The following is a 13,444-nucleotide window of genomic DNA, read 5'->3' on the forward strand; positions in this document are numbered from 1 at the left end:
TTAATTTAATCTTCCTTATCCTCTCTTTATTTTGCTTTCTGTACCTGATTTGACATTGAATTCACTATTCTAACTTACACTTCCTGGTTCTGACTACGCTGTTATTAACATGCTTCAATCTGATTGTTTAAGGAGATACACAGCTGCTAGCCCTGTTCACACATGTCCCAGATGCCCTGTAGAGGTCGCCGTGCTTTTTGGAGCTCTAATTTTCAGGAACTTGCTGTGCAAAAGCTCACAGAAAGTCTATGGGCAGGTGCAAGTCTAGCGAACAGATGGCACTGTTCATTCGCCACTCACAACAAAATCCGACTTATTGTCAGGTTCCACATGTACGCTGACGACACTCAGTTTTACCTTACCAGCACCTCTCTCAATCCCTCCACTGCCTCTCATTTGTCATGTAGCTTGTCTGACTTTCAGTACTGGATGAGCAGAAATTTATTCCAACTAAATATTGGGAAGACTGAAGCCATTTTCTTCGGTCCCTGCCACAAACTCTGTTCCTTAGCCACCGACTCCATCCCTCTCCTTGGCCACTGTCTGAGGCTGAAGCAGACCATTCACAACCTTGGCATCCTATTTGACCCTGAGATGAGTTTCTGACCCCATATCCTCTCCATCACCAAGACCGCCTACTTCCACCTCCGTAACATCACCCGTCTCTACCCCTGCCTCAGCTCATCTGTTGCTGAAACCATCATCCATGCTTAATTACCTCTAGACTCGACTATTCCAATGAGCTCCTGGCTGGCCTCTTACCTTGCACTCTCCGTAAACTTGAGCTCATCCAAAACTCTGCTGCCCTTTTCCTAACTAGCACCAAGTCCCGTTCAGCCATCACCCCTGTGCTCGCTGACCTACATTGTCTCTCGGTCTGGCAACGCCTCGATTTTAAAATTCTCATTCTTGTTTTCAAATTCCTATCTCTGTAACCTCCTCCAGCCCTACAACCCTCCGAGATCTCTGCCCTCCACCAATTCTGGCCTCTTGCGCATCCCCAATTTTAATCGCTCCACCATTGGCGGCCATATCTTCAGCTGCCTAGGCCCTAAGCTCTGGAATTCCCTCCCTAAACCTCTCTACCTCTCTCTCATTCTTTAAGACGCTCCTTAAAACCTACCTCTTTGACCAAGCTTTTGATCACCTGTCCTAAAATTTCCTTATGTGGCTCGGTGTCAAATTTTGTTTGATAATGCTCCTGCAAAGCGCCTTGTGATGTTTTACTACATTAAAGGTGCTATATAAATGCAAGTTGTTGTCTTTGTTGCTGCTGTTGTCTGATTCAGAACATGGAAACCAGCTCTTCGGCACAAAACAGGATTTTTTTCCTTTCTCTGCATGTAAGACAGCCTACTATTTTAAAAAAACAATGATGCACAGGCCAAGAACATGCCCTGAGCATTGTGGAGCTACTTTCTGTCTTGAGGTAAACACGTTGATACCCTGAACTAGATCAGAGCCAGGACCAGGGAGGAACAGCGAGTTCCCAGTGTCAGCTGAAGATTGGGAAATCCAGGAAAAACAAAGCAGGCCAATACATTTACATTTGGTAATGCCTGTGTATTGGAGGCTGATAGCTGATAGCCTTGTTCACAGTTAGGAACTGCTGTTCTTTGGGTAAGAAGAGATTAATAAACATTATTCAATAGGGCTTTAAGGACATCCAGGAATTAGTATTGCGAAAACATAACTGCTATTATCTGTGAAACACATCTCTATACATATATGTACAAGCAGAGTAGGAGAACCATCTGTAATAGTGGATAAGATTCACTCAAAGAATTTGGAATCATTTGCAGATTTTGCTAGCATTGCAAAACCATTCATTGCCAATTGTAATTCAAGCAGACTGACAAATAATACTTTCTGTGGGGAAATACCACTCCTGTAACCACAAAATGAAGTCATGTCCTCGGGTTTCCTCCATGATGTCAGGCACACATTTGGAATCAATGGAATTATAGTGCCATGTGACCCAGAATGTAAACGTTTCAGATGGGCCGAGGACCACAAATTGCAGCAGCTGAGTTATTTTTATCTCCTTTTTTAATGCTATCTTCTGCTCTATTCTGTTCCAAACATTTTTCTGTGGCCTTCTGATTTTTCCTTCCCTATCTCTGTGGGACGGACAGAGCTCAACCTTGTAGCGTATTGAAAGGATGATCTCCAGTCAGTGCTTTGGGTACGAGCACAGTTTTCTGTTGAGCCAACAAAGCAAAAAACTTTGTGACAGCTTAGGAGTTTTGTAACCATTGCTGCTCCTCACAGCATTGTGGCTTATTGTCAGGACGTTCTGTTTAAAATGGAGAAGTTGAAAAAAGAAAGACTTGCATTCCTTAACATAATTTCAGAAACATCTCAAAGGGACAGCTTGTGAATTTGTGCGATGGTGTAAAACGGGTAAAAGTGAATTGGCAGCCCGTTTTACATCTCTCCCATTGCCTTCAATGGAAATAAAAATCAGGAGAGATATAAAACGGACTGCCGATTCATTAGTTCCCGTTTTACACTATCGCACAAAGTCAGACTCCACCCCAAAGTGTTTCCCATACAGTGAACCACTCTGAAGCATAGTGATTGTTGTTATGTAGGCTGAAGTTGACAAGTGTAAGGAAATATAGTTTCCACAGGAACCAGCCTTAGTAATAGTTGTTAAAAACACACAACCATGCTATCTGAGGCAAAAACAGTGAAATAAATGATGGGCCTTTATGTTGCTAGGCAACCACATTTCAGAATCAGTAGAACTTGACTCATTGTACCACATGTATTTTTGATATGTAACTTTTACTGTCATTATATGATCACCTTTCTGTATTAATCAAACAATATATGGAATATATGATAACTGACACTTACGGGTTTTGTAAGTTTTATAAGTTTTAGAATGAGACAGCTGCTAACATAAAAAGGAGGCCTCAGAATTAATGGATTAGGAACAGACAGGGAGTAAGATTACAGGTCCAAGCTGTCGGCTTCAGCCTTGAAGTAAAGAGATAACAAGATTAGTTGGAGAGGCAGGCCCTCTCCAGTGCTGGAAGCCGATGACTGGTCAAGCAAGGGGGATGACATTTTGACTGCCACTCAATCTCCCCTTGCCCGCGAAATGTAGAGATAAGAAGTGGGCTGATTCTTCATCCTTTCTCTAAAGAGATATACAATGCCTCATTGGCCACCTCACCTTTAAGAAAGACCTCGATAGGGTAACAACTGTGTCAGTAACAGCCCCTGTGGCTGTCCCCAAAAGTGGTATAAAAAAGAGAGCCTTGCTAGAGTCAGGTTGTAGAGGACAGAAAAAAAGGTACCTGGTGGGTAAACGAGAATGAGAGTACATGGATGAGGGAATGTGGGCGATTCATTACTTCCCGACTTACACTATCGCACAAAGTCAATCTCTACCCCAAAGTGTTTCCCATGCAATGAATCACTCAGAAGCATAGTGACTGTTGTTATTTTTTTTTATTCGTTCATGGGATGTGGGCATCGCTGGCGAGGCCGGCATTTATTGCCCATCCCTAATTGCCCTCGGGAAGGTGGTGGTGAGCTGCCTTCTTGAACTGCTGCAGTCCGTCTGGTGACGGTTCTCCCACAGTGCTGTTAGGAAGGGAGTTCCAGGATTTTGACCCAGCGACAATGAAGGAACGGCGATATATTTCCAAGTCGGGATGGCGTGTGACTTGGAGGGGAACATGCAGGTGGTGTTGTTCCCATGTGCCTGCTGCTCTTGTCCTTCTAGGTGGTAGAGGTCGCGGGTTTGGGAGGAGCTGTCGAAGAAGCCTTGGCGAGTTGCTGCAGTGCATCCTGTGAATGGTACACACTGCAGCCACTGTGTGCCGGTGGTGAAGGGAGTGAATGTTTAGGGTGGTGGATGGGGTGCCATTCAAGCGGGCTGCTTTGTCCTGGATGGTGTCGAGCTTCTTGAGTGTTGTTGGAGCTGCACTCATCCAAGCAAGTGGAGAGTATTCCATCACACTCCTGACTTGTGCCTTGTAGATGGTGGAAAGGCTTTGGGGAGTCAGGAGGTGAGTCACTCGCTGCAGAATACCCAGCCTCTGACCTGCTCTCGTAGCCACAGTATTTATATGGCTGGTCCAGTTAAGTTTCTGGTCAATGGTGACCCCCAGGATGTTGATGGTGGGGGATTCGGCGATGGTAATGCCGTTGAATGTCAAGGGGAGGTGGTTAGACTCTCTCTTGTTGGAGATGGTCATTGCCTGGCACTTATCTGGCGCGAATGTTACTTGCCACTTATCAGCACAAGCCTGGATGTTGTCCAGGTCTTGCTGCATGCAGGCTCGGACTGCTTCATTATCTGAGGGGTTGCGAATGGAACTGAACACTGTGCAGTCATCAGCGAACATCCCCATTTCTGACCTTATGATGGAGGGAAGGTCATTGATGAAGCAGCTGAAGATGGTTGGGCCTAGGACACTGCAGGCTGTAGGCTGAAGTTGACAGGTATGGGCAGCCGCTGCTTGGCATTTACACTGATTTGATGTGTGAGGTACAGATCTACCACCTCACAGTGCAGTGTGTTAACCCAACAGGTCACCAAGGATGATTTAATTTCATATTCGTGGGGAATGCCAGAATATCTTGTGTCCTTACAGTTACCTGAACATTTAGGGGTAGAAATTTGACTCGAGTGGTAATGTAAAATGAGTGGTATCGCAGGGGCTGTCGATTCCACTCCCCGCCCCTTGATCAGTCCCGTTGAAGTCAATGGAATTGAATATCGAGCTAGGCATATAACTGGCAGTTGATGTGATACTGATGTTTTGTTCCACTGCTCAAGCCGAATTTAAACTGTTAAAAGTCAACTTTAATGTAAATAATTTTACAGAGAGGCATTTCCATTCTTGTTTTGAGTTCCACAAACTGGACATTTTACAAGGCAGAAGTTTCTGAAGGAAGTACCACTTTAAGGTCCATTGATGAACAAAGCACAAAGGCTTTTTTGTACAATGCAAAACAGGAATCCTTTGTGTTCCTCATGAACCACCATAAGATGTGGGTTAGAAAGAAGAAAAGTACTCTATGCATAGAGAGAAATCTTGTTTTTAGATACAAACAGGATTTATTAGCAATTTTGCTTGTTGTAAATCTGCTTCCATATTTTCATCTCAGTAGTCGAAATGAAAATGTGTTAATGCCCACTGAATATGCCTTATATGCTGTGCATTCATTTTTCTTGACTGCTGTTAGTAATACGGCGGTAAAGACACAATTGCAAATATTCACTCCCTTTAACTAGTTTTTCTTTCCATATCCATCAGAAGAACTGCTGAGAGGTAATTTGGGTGGCGGGGTTAGAATTGTCAATTATTTATCTCCTTTACTTAGAGGTAGGGAAAATTACATACCCATCGATACTGTGGATTTACTGCATAGCTGTAAGCTCCAGATAGCTCTGTGACAAGCAGAAATGTTGTCTTCTTAGGCTTACATATCTGTGTGTATCATATATATATAAGGTGGATTTCACTCTCTTGACCATAAGCCTATAATGGAGTCCATTGTCAAAAGACTGGCAGAACAATAACTAAGAGGTTACTTTGTATTTCAGAGTTTGATTGTACTCTTTAAATTGTTGTGAATGACTAATTTTATGCATCCTGGGATCTGTAGCTGGGTACGTGGCCTATCAGCAGTTAGAATCATGGAATCATAGAATGGTTACAGTACAGAAGGAGGCTATTTGGCCCATCGAGCCTGTGCCAGCTCTCTGCAAGAGCAGACCAGCTAGTCCCATTGCCCTGCTCTTTCCTGTGGCCCTGCAATTTTTTCTCCTTCAGGTGCAAATCTAATTTCTTTTTGAAAGCCACAATTGGCCCTGCTTCCACTACCCTTTCAAGCAGTGCATTCCAGATCCTAACCACTCACTGTGTAAAAATGTTTTTCCTAGTGTCTTCTTTGGTTCTTTTGCCAATCACCTTAAATCTGTGTCCTCCGGTTCTCAATCCTTCCACCAATGGGAACAGTTTTCTTTATTTACTTAGTCTAGACCCCTCATGATTTTGAACACCTCGATCAAATCTCCTCTCAACCTTCTCTGCTCTAAGGAGAACAATCCCAGCTTTTCCAGTCTATCCACATAACTGAGGTCCCTCATCCCTGGAACCATTCTCGTAAATCTTTTCAGCACCCTTTCTAAGGCCTTCACATCCTTCCTAAAGTGTGATGCACAGAATTGGACACAATACTCCAGTTGTGGCTGAACCAGTGTTTAATAAAGGTTCAACATAACATCCTCACTTTTGTACTCTATGCCTCTATTTATAAAGCCCAGGATCCCGTATGCTTTATTAACCGCTTTCTCAACCGTCCTTCCACCTTCAATGACCTGTGTACATATACCCCCAGGTCTCTCTGTTCCTGCACCCTCTTTAGAGAGTTGTATCCTTTAGTTTATATTGCCTCTCCTCATTCTTCCTACTGAAACATATCACCTCACACTTCTCAGCATTAAATTTCATCTGCCATGTGTCCGCCCATTCCACCAGCCTGCCTATGTCCTATTGAAGTCTATCACTATCCTCCTCACTGCTTACTACACTTCCAAGTTTTGTGTCATCTGTAAATTTTGAAATTGTACCCTGTACACCCAAGTCCAAGTCATTAATATTTATCAAAAAAAGCAGTGGTCCTAGGGGATGCACAAGGGTGTTTGAGGGTTTGTCATGGATTTTACTGCTATTTGATTTCTGATCAACTCACATTACATATTATATTGGCACCACTACTGCCACGTCTTTGCGAATCTTGTCTGGTTTGTGCAATAATGCCCTATCCTGAGGATCACAATGAAGACCCACACCTGATGCCACCCATTGTGTCACTGCAGAGTGGGTGTAGGTGTATTTGCAGGGCTCTTTTGTGCAGACGGCTGAGAGACGTCGGCGATGTCCCCAGTTGCACCCTGGAAGGATGCGGATGAGAAGTTGTTGAGGGCAGTGGTGACTTTGACAGTGACAGGTAAGAAGATGGTGCTCGGGCCAGCCGGGAGCGGCTCGGCATGAAGAAGGCTGCAGATGTCCACGACTACATGTCGAGTGACTCTGAACCTCCGTGTGCACTGCTGCTCAGAGAGGTCCAGGAAGCTGAGCCTCGGTCTGTAGACCCTGTGGCGAGGGTAGTGCCCTCTGCGACGCATCTCTCTCTGCCGTTCCCCTCCCTCCTGCTGTGCAGGTGGATGTGTCACAGCACTGTGTTGTGGAGCTCCACGTGTCAGAGGTGGATGGCGTGGCCGGCGAGGCTGGTGATGCTGTTCGCCCTCCGAGGAGGTCATGACCGCAGCTACGGCGGCCCCCATCCAGAAGGTGTATGTTTGAGGGGGTCCGCAAGGAAGGTAAATGTGTCTGGACACAGGAGTAAGTGTGAAAGTTGGTGAATTTTATTGTTAGGAGGAGGGTGGTGGAGGCCAAACTTTGTCCAAAGTGACAGAGCGGCCTCCTGCAATGAGTGAGGGTTCCCCCCCCCACCCCACCTGTCAAATGGACCTTTGCAGCTGCCACAGGCTGATGGCTGCAACACGTCCATTTCAACTGGGAGTGTTTCCCCCAGTATGGGAAATAGTCCCAGTTGTTTGGAAAATCCCACCCCTCCTAAAATATCATGTTAATCAGGTCTCTAAACGACCTGAAGTACCTAAATAATTATCTTAAGTGGCATCCCACCGGCTTTAATTACTGGCGGGAGTCCCACATGCGGGGGCTGCGCGTGCATGTCAGCACGTCACTAGGGAACCCAGAAGTGGGCAGGTTGGAGCCGGGCTCCAGACCCGCCCCGGGAATCCCCAATTTTCGCAACCCCCCCACCAGGAACGCACCCGCTCGGGGGTGCGAAAATCGAGCCCAAAGAGTCTCCAAAGGGATATAGACAGATTAAGTGAGTGGGCAAGAAGGTGGCAAATGGAGTATAATGTGGGGAATGTGAGGTTATTCACTTTGGTAGGAAGAATAGAAAAACAGTATATTTTTTAAATGGTGAGAGATTATTAAATATTGTGTTCAGAGAGACTTGGGTGTCCTTGTACAAGAAACACAAAAAGTTAGTGTGCAAGTGCAGCAGGTATTTAGGAAAGCAAATTGCATGTTGGCCTTTATTGCAAGGGGGTTGGAGTACAAGAGTAAGGAAGCCTACTACAACTGTACAGGGCTTGAGTGAGACCTCACTTGGAGTACTGTGTATAGTTTTGGTCTCCTTATCTAAGGAAGGATATACTTACCTTGGAGGTGATGCAAAGAAGGTTCACTAGATCAGTTCCTGGGATGAGAGGGTTGTCCTATGAAGAGAGGTTGAGTCGAATGGGCCTATACTCTCTGGAGTTTAGAAGAATGAGAGGTGATCTCATTGAAACATATAAGATTATGAGGGGGTTTGACTGGGTAGATGCTCAGAGATTGTTTCCCCTGGCTAGAGAGTCTGGAACTAGGGGGCATAGTCGCAGGATAAGGGGCTCGATTTTAGGGTCGGGTTACCTGCGGGTTTCCAGCGGGGGGGCCCCGAAAATCCCGATCTCCGATCACGTGACCGGATTCGGACGAAATCCCGGCCACTTCCGGGTACCGCGCTGACGTGCGGGGCTGCGCGCGCAAGCCCCGCTGGTGGGAATCCCGCAGGCAATTAAAGCCAGCGGGGTTCCACTTGAGAGTACTTACTTTGCTCGTTGTGGTCAGTTAATGAGCTGAAGCAGCTGTCAAAAGAGGAAGTGTGGGATTTTACGTTCAAAGCAGTCAGTTTCCCACACTGGGGGAAACAGGACCCTTCAAACCAGGCGTGTTGCAGCCAGCAGCCTGTGGCAGGTGCCAAGGTGCGCTCCACGGGGGAGCGCCCTCACCCACGCAGGAGGCCACCGCGTCACATAGGGCAACCCCTGCCCCCCACCACCCCCCGGCCAAGCCAGAGGACAGACCGACACGAAACCGCAGCCCCAGTCCGAGGACCCACCCACCTACCCTGCACAACCCCTCAGACCAACACCTGCCAGTTGGGTGGTGTGTGGACACCCTCAGAGGACGAAGAGTATGACCACCACCAGCAGCCTCGCAGTCCACGCCGTCCGCCGCAGAGACGTGGATCCCCCCAACACGGTGTTGTTGCACGCCCACCTGCACAGCAGGAGGGAGGGCTACCGCAGAGAGAGACGCGTCGCAGAGGGCACTACCCTCGCCACAGGGTCCACAGACCGAGGCGCAGCTCCCCGGACCTCTCCGAGCAGCAGTGCACAGGGAGGCGCAGATTCGCTCGACATGTAGTCGTGGAGATCTGCAGCCTCTTTCATGCCGAGCTGCTCCTGGCTGGCCCCAGCACCAACTGCTTACCTGTCGCTGGCAAAGTCACCACTGCCCTCCACACCTTCTCCTCCGCATCCTTCCAGGGTGCAGCCGGCAACACCGCCGATGTCTCTCAGTTGTCTGCGCGGACGAGCCCTGCAAATACACCTGCACCTACTCTGCAGTAACACGATGGGTGGCATCAGTGGTGGGTCCTCATAGTGATACCCAGGAGCGGGCATTATTGGACACAATGGACAGGATTCACGGAGACATGGCAGTGGTGGTGTCAATATAATGTGTGCTGTTTGTGGCTCTGAAATTCAATATGGGTAACACCCATGACAAACCCTCAGACACCCTTGTGCACCCCCTTCATGCTGACGAGACGTTTGCCTTACCCTGCCTACTGCACATATGTGATGCATGCCCTGTGGCTGCAGCACAGGTGGTGGCAGGTTGAGTGAGGCTGGCCGTGAGGGAGATGCACGAGAGGGTGAGTATGGGATGGAGCCATGAGATTGTATGAGGATTGGGTCGCGTGTTAGTGGCAGGATGAGTACTGGCGAGGTAAGTAGGTGGAGGTAAGATGAGGATGGGGTGTGAGTGGGCATGAAGGGTGATGTGACAGAATAGTGTTGGCGGTGCCGAAGGAGATTTGGGGTGGGGGCAGTGTTGTGGCAGACGGAGTGTAGGGGAAAGACTTCGTGTTCTCACTGTGGCTGACCTACTGCGGTCATTGCAGCGCCTCCTGCACTGTATGCAGGTGGGCGATATGTTGGTGGCGCAGGTGTCCCCCTCTGCCACCTCGAGTCAGGCCTTCTTGGTGGCAGAGGCAGGCCGCTTCCTCCCGCCCGCCGGGGGGAAGATCTGTGTCCTCCCCCTCCTCCTCACCCCATCTGATGATACCTGGGGTGAGGCATCATTAAACTGGGAGCAGCCTTCCCCCTGGGCTGCTCCATGCTGCAATTTGTCCCATTGGTTGCAGCATCTGTCAGTGGAGGACTGCCCCTTTAACTAGAGAGCCTCCAGCTGACAGATCGTACTGCGCATGCGCAGCCCGACCGACGCGCAGGCCAGCGCCGTGGACCCCGGAGGAGCAGGTAATTGGATCCTATTAGTGGATTGCCTGCTACGATCGCGTGGGCAACCCACTAATTTCGCCGTTCGCGTTTTCGACGCTCCCGGAGGACCACCCGCTGGGAACCCGCAGGCCTGCTAAATTCGAGCCCAAGGGGTCAGCCATTCAAGACTGAGGTGAGGTGGAATTTCTTCATGCAGAGGGTTGTGAATCTTTGGAATTCTCTATCCCAAAGGGCTGTGGATGTTGAGTCATTGAATATATTCAAGGCTGAGAGGGATAGATTTTTGGACTCTAGGGGAATCAAGGGATATGGGCATCAGGTGGGAAAGTGGAGTTGAGGTTGAAAATCAGCCATGATCTGATTGAATGGCAGGGGCTGTATGGCCTATTCCTGCTCCTATTTCTTATGTTCTTATTTTTACTGATACTAGCTTTTTATTAAAGCTGAATTCAAATTCTCAAAACTGCAAGGTAGGATTTGAACTTATCTTCTACTGGATTACTATCCCAGTCATGTAACCACTACCATGCCCCCAATGCAGAAATGTCATGGTTGGCAAAGTGTTAATCGTGGCACAATGTGTAACATCAGCTAATAGCATTTTCTTTGCAGATCTAAACATGCTTTGACATGAATGCCGAACTTTCTTGGTATATTGCTGAAGACACTCATGCCTTTGTGCAGGAAGTGATAATTGTTGACTGAGCAGAAGAACATGGTGTATTGAAAGTAAAATTGTAATAAATGGCACGCACCATGTGACTTCTGTCATTTCTGAAGCTATGCTTTCACAGAAATTGTAAATGTGACCTTTGTATCATTATTATGCCCACAGTAACTTTACAGTACAGCATTTGTTGCAAACCCAGCTTTCCATTAAATAAATATTCAATACAGTATAAACAGGAACAAATGTTATGACTAGTAAGATAAGGGTTAAAACAGCACAGTTTTAGGGCACTGCTTCTTGGAAAACTGTCATTTTGAAGTTCAGTTTGATTCTTTTAATATGGTTTTGCCCACGTGATCGTATTTTATAATAACATGCATAAGAACAGTACATCATTCCTGCTCATTTACCCCCTGTTTAATAGTTAATCTCAGAAAGACTGCAATGTTCTAATTTAGCTCAGTCCAATAATCCAATATGATTCTGTTTCTTCATTCATAATAATTCCAAATATGGATCCAACCCTTGTTTTATTGTCATTTTCACTTCGGTCTTTTTCATGGCTTGCATTTATTTTCCATGATTTAATTAATTAATTAACTGGGAATATTTCTAGAATGACAGCATAAGAACATAAAAACATAAGGAAGCATAGAGAAAAAAGCCATTCAAACCCACTGTTGCCCTTTTAGGTCTTTTTAAACCTCCTTACCCCAGATTATTTGGGCTCTCATATCTTTGATTGCTTTTGTGGGTGAATCTCAACACCCCAAACCTTTGAGAGCTGCCTTGAGATTTTGTTAAGCTATTGGTAATGTGCCCAGGTAAACAAATACCAAACCCTAATTAGTAATTGCTTTTATGAGATCTCACCACTGTGGTCTTCAAAAAGAATGGAACATCACAACAAACCTTGGTTAAAGTTTAAAATATGAAGAAAATTTATTACACAAATAATAATCACAAATGAATAATCTAGCAGTGATATACTGCATTTATACATTTATAGCACGACTTATTTTATCTAAGTTCTCGATTAGATAAAATAATACAAGATCACGGGGGTAATTTTCAATTGTTATAGAACTCCTTTGATCTCCCACCCTTAGATTTCAATGGCATGACAATCAGATGGGTTTTCTAACGGGGTGGGGGGGGGCACGGAATCTACTCTGCCAAGATGAAAATGATCCCCCCACAACTCTAATAATCTTTTGTAAATATGGAAGTGTGGCGGACACCTTATTTTACGTGCGGGGATCTGGTGCGAGGTTTCAGCTCCGAGGAATTTCCCCACCCATTTGCTTTCAATAACTTGACAATTCCATGGTCTCAACGACCAATGACATCCATAGAGTATTTGATCATTTATACTCACACTTCTTAGCAGATATTTATTCAACTGTTTGGAAATGAGCCAACCAGTACAATATTGCAACAGTAACTCCATTTCAAAATGGCTGCAAAGCGCTTTGGGACGTCCTTAGGTTGTGAAAGGCGCTTTATAAAAATGCAAGTTCTTTCTTTCTTTAACATTGATTTGGAGTCTGTGGCACATATATTATACACCATTTGGTGGAAAAATATTCCAATCTATAGAGTTCCTTGAGGCTTGTTAATTATGAACTCTTGTCTACCAGTTTAAAACTCACCTTCCAAGCTAAACAGTTTGCTTATATCTACATAATCTCTGCCTCTTAGCATCTTAAAAACCTGCATCATATCCTAACCTTTTTTTTTTGCTTGGGGGAAATTGAGTCCAGTTCTGTAATACTTCCTAGCTTACATACTGAGGTCCCAGATTCGTGGGGTTGCCCTTCTCTGAGCCCTTACCCGTGCACTGATGTTACTTTGAACGTTGTCCGCCCAGATTTCTAAACGCGGCCTCACCGATTTTGTGTACGAGGTTCGAATAATCTGTTTTGCTTTAGCAGCACGTATACTAAAATTGGAACGACACAGAGACGATGAGCGTAGCCCCTGCACATGGATGACATTCAAATTCCTGTCATATTTCTCAAATGTGGTAGAATCAATTTCCAGATGGAGTAGTGGAGGGAAGAATCCTGGAATCATTTAAGAAACAATTGGATGTCACAATGCGGGGGGATGTTAGGATCTCTCTGGAGAGTTAGGCGAAAAACTGAGAGCTTGTAAAAATAAGTTTGAGTCATCTGGACCAGGAGGATTCGAAAATTGAGGAAGCAAGCCTTAGGTATGTTTGTGAACTCTAAACCTCCTGCTTGCGACTTTCCACCTGACTAATTTATGGGACATATGTCCGCCCAGATTTTTCGATTACCCAACTAAGCACCTATGTATTATCTTCTTGTATTACACACCATATTTGAAAGGTTAAGAAAGCAAAACAGAGGGCCTTGGCCCACAATGCAGGACACCAGCAAGGTTGA

The 13,444-nt window shown here is 46.0% G+C and overlaps 1 non-coding gene across 1 annotated transcript; it reads left to right on the top strand.

Annotated features, from left to right (window-relative positions):
* Positions 1 to 12,955: 12,955 nt before the first annotated feature.
* On the top strand, positions 12,956 to 13,058 carry LOC137300449 (U6 spliceosomal RNA). The gene has a single exon (XR_010958097.1). It is a non-coding gene; the product is annotated as a U6 spliceosomal RNA (small nuclear RNA).
* The last annotated feature ends 386 nt before the right edge of the window (positions 13,059 to 13,444 follow it).

The sequence above is a fragment of the Heptranchias perlo genome, chromosome 2 (genome assembly GCF_035084215.1).
Source record: "Heptranchias perlo isolate sHepPer1 chromosome 2, sHepPer1.hap1, whole genome shotgun sequence".
In the NCBI taxonomy this organism is placed as follows: Eukaryota; Metazoa; Chordata; class Chondrichthyes; order Hexanchiformes; family Hexanchidae; genus Heptranchias; species Heptranchias perlo.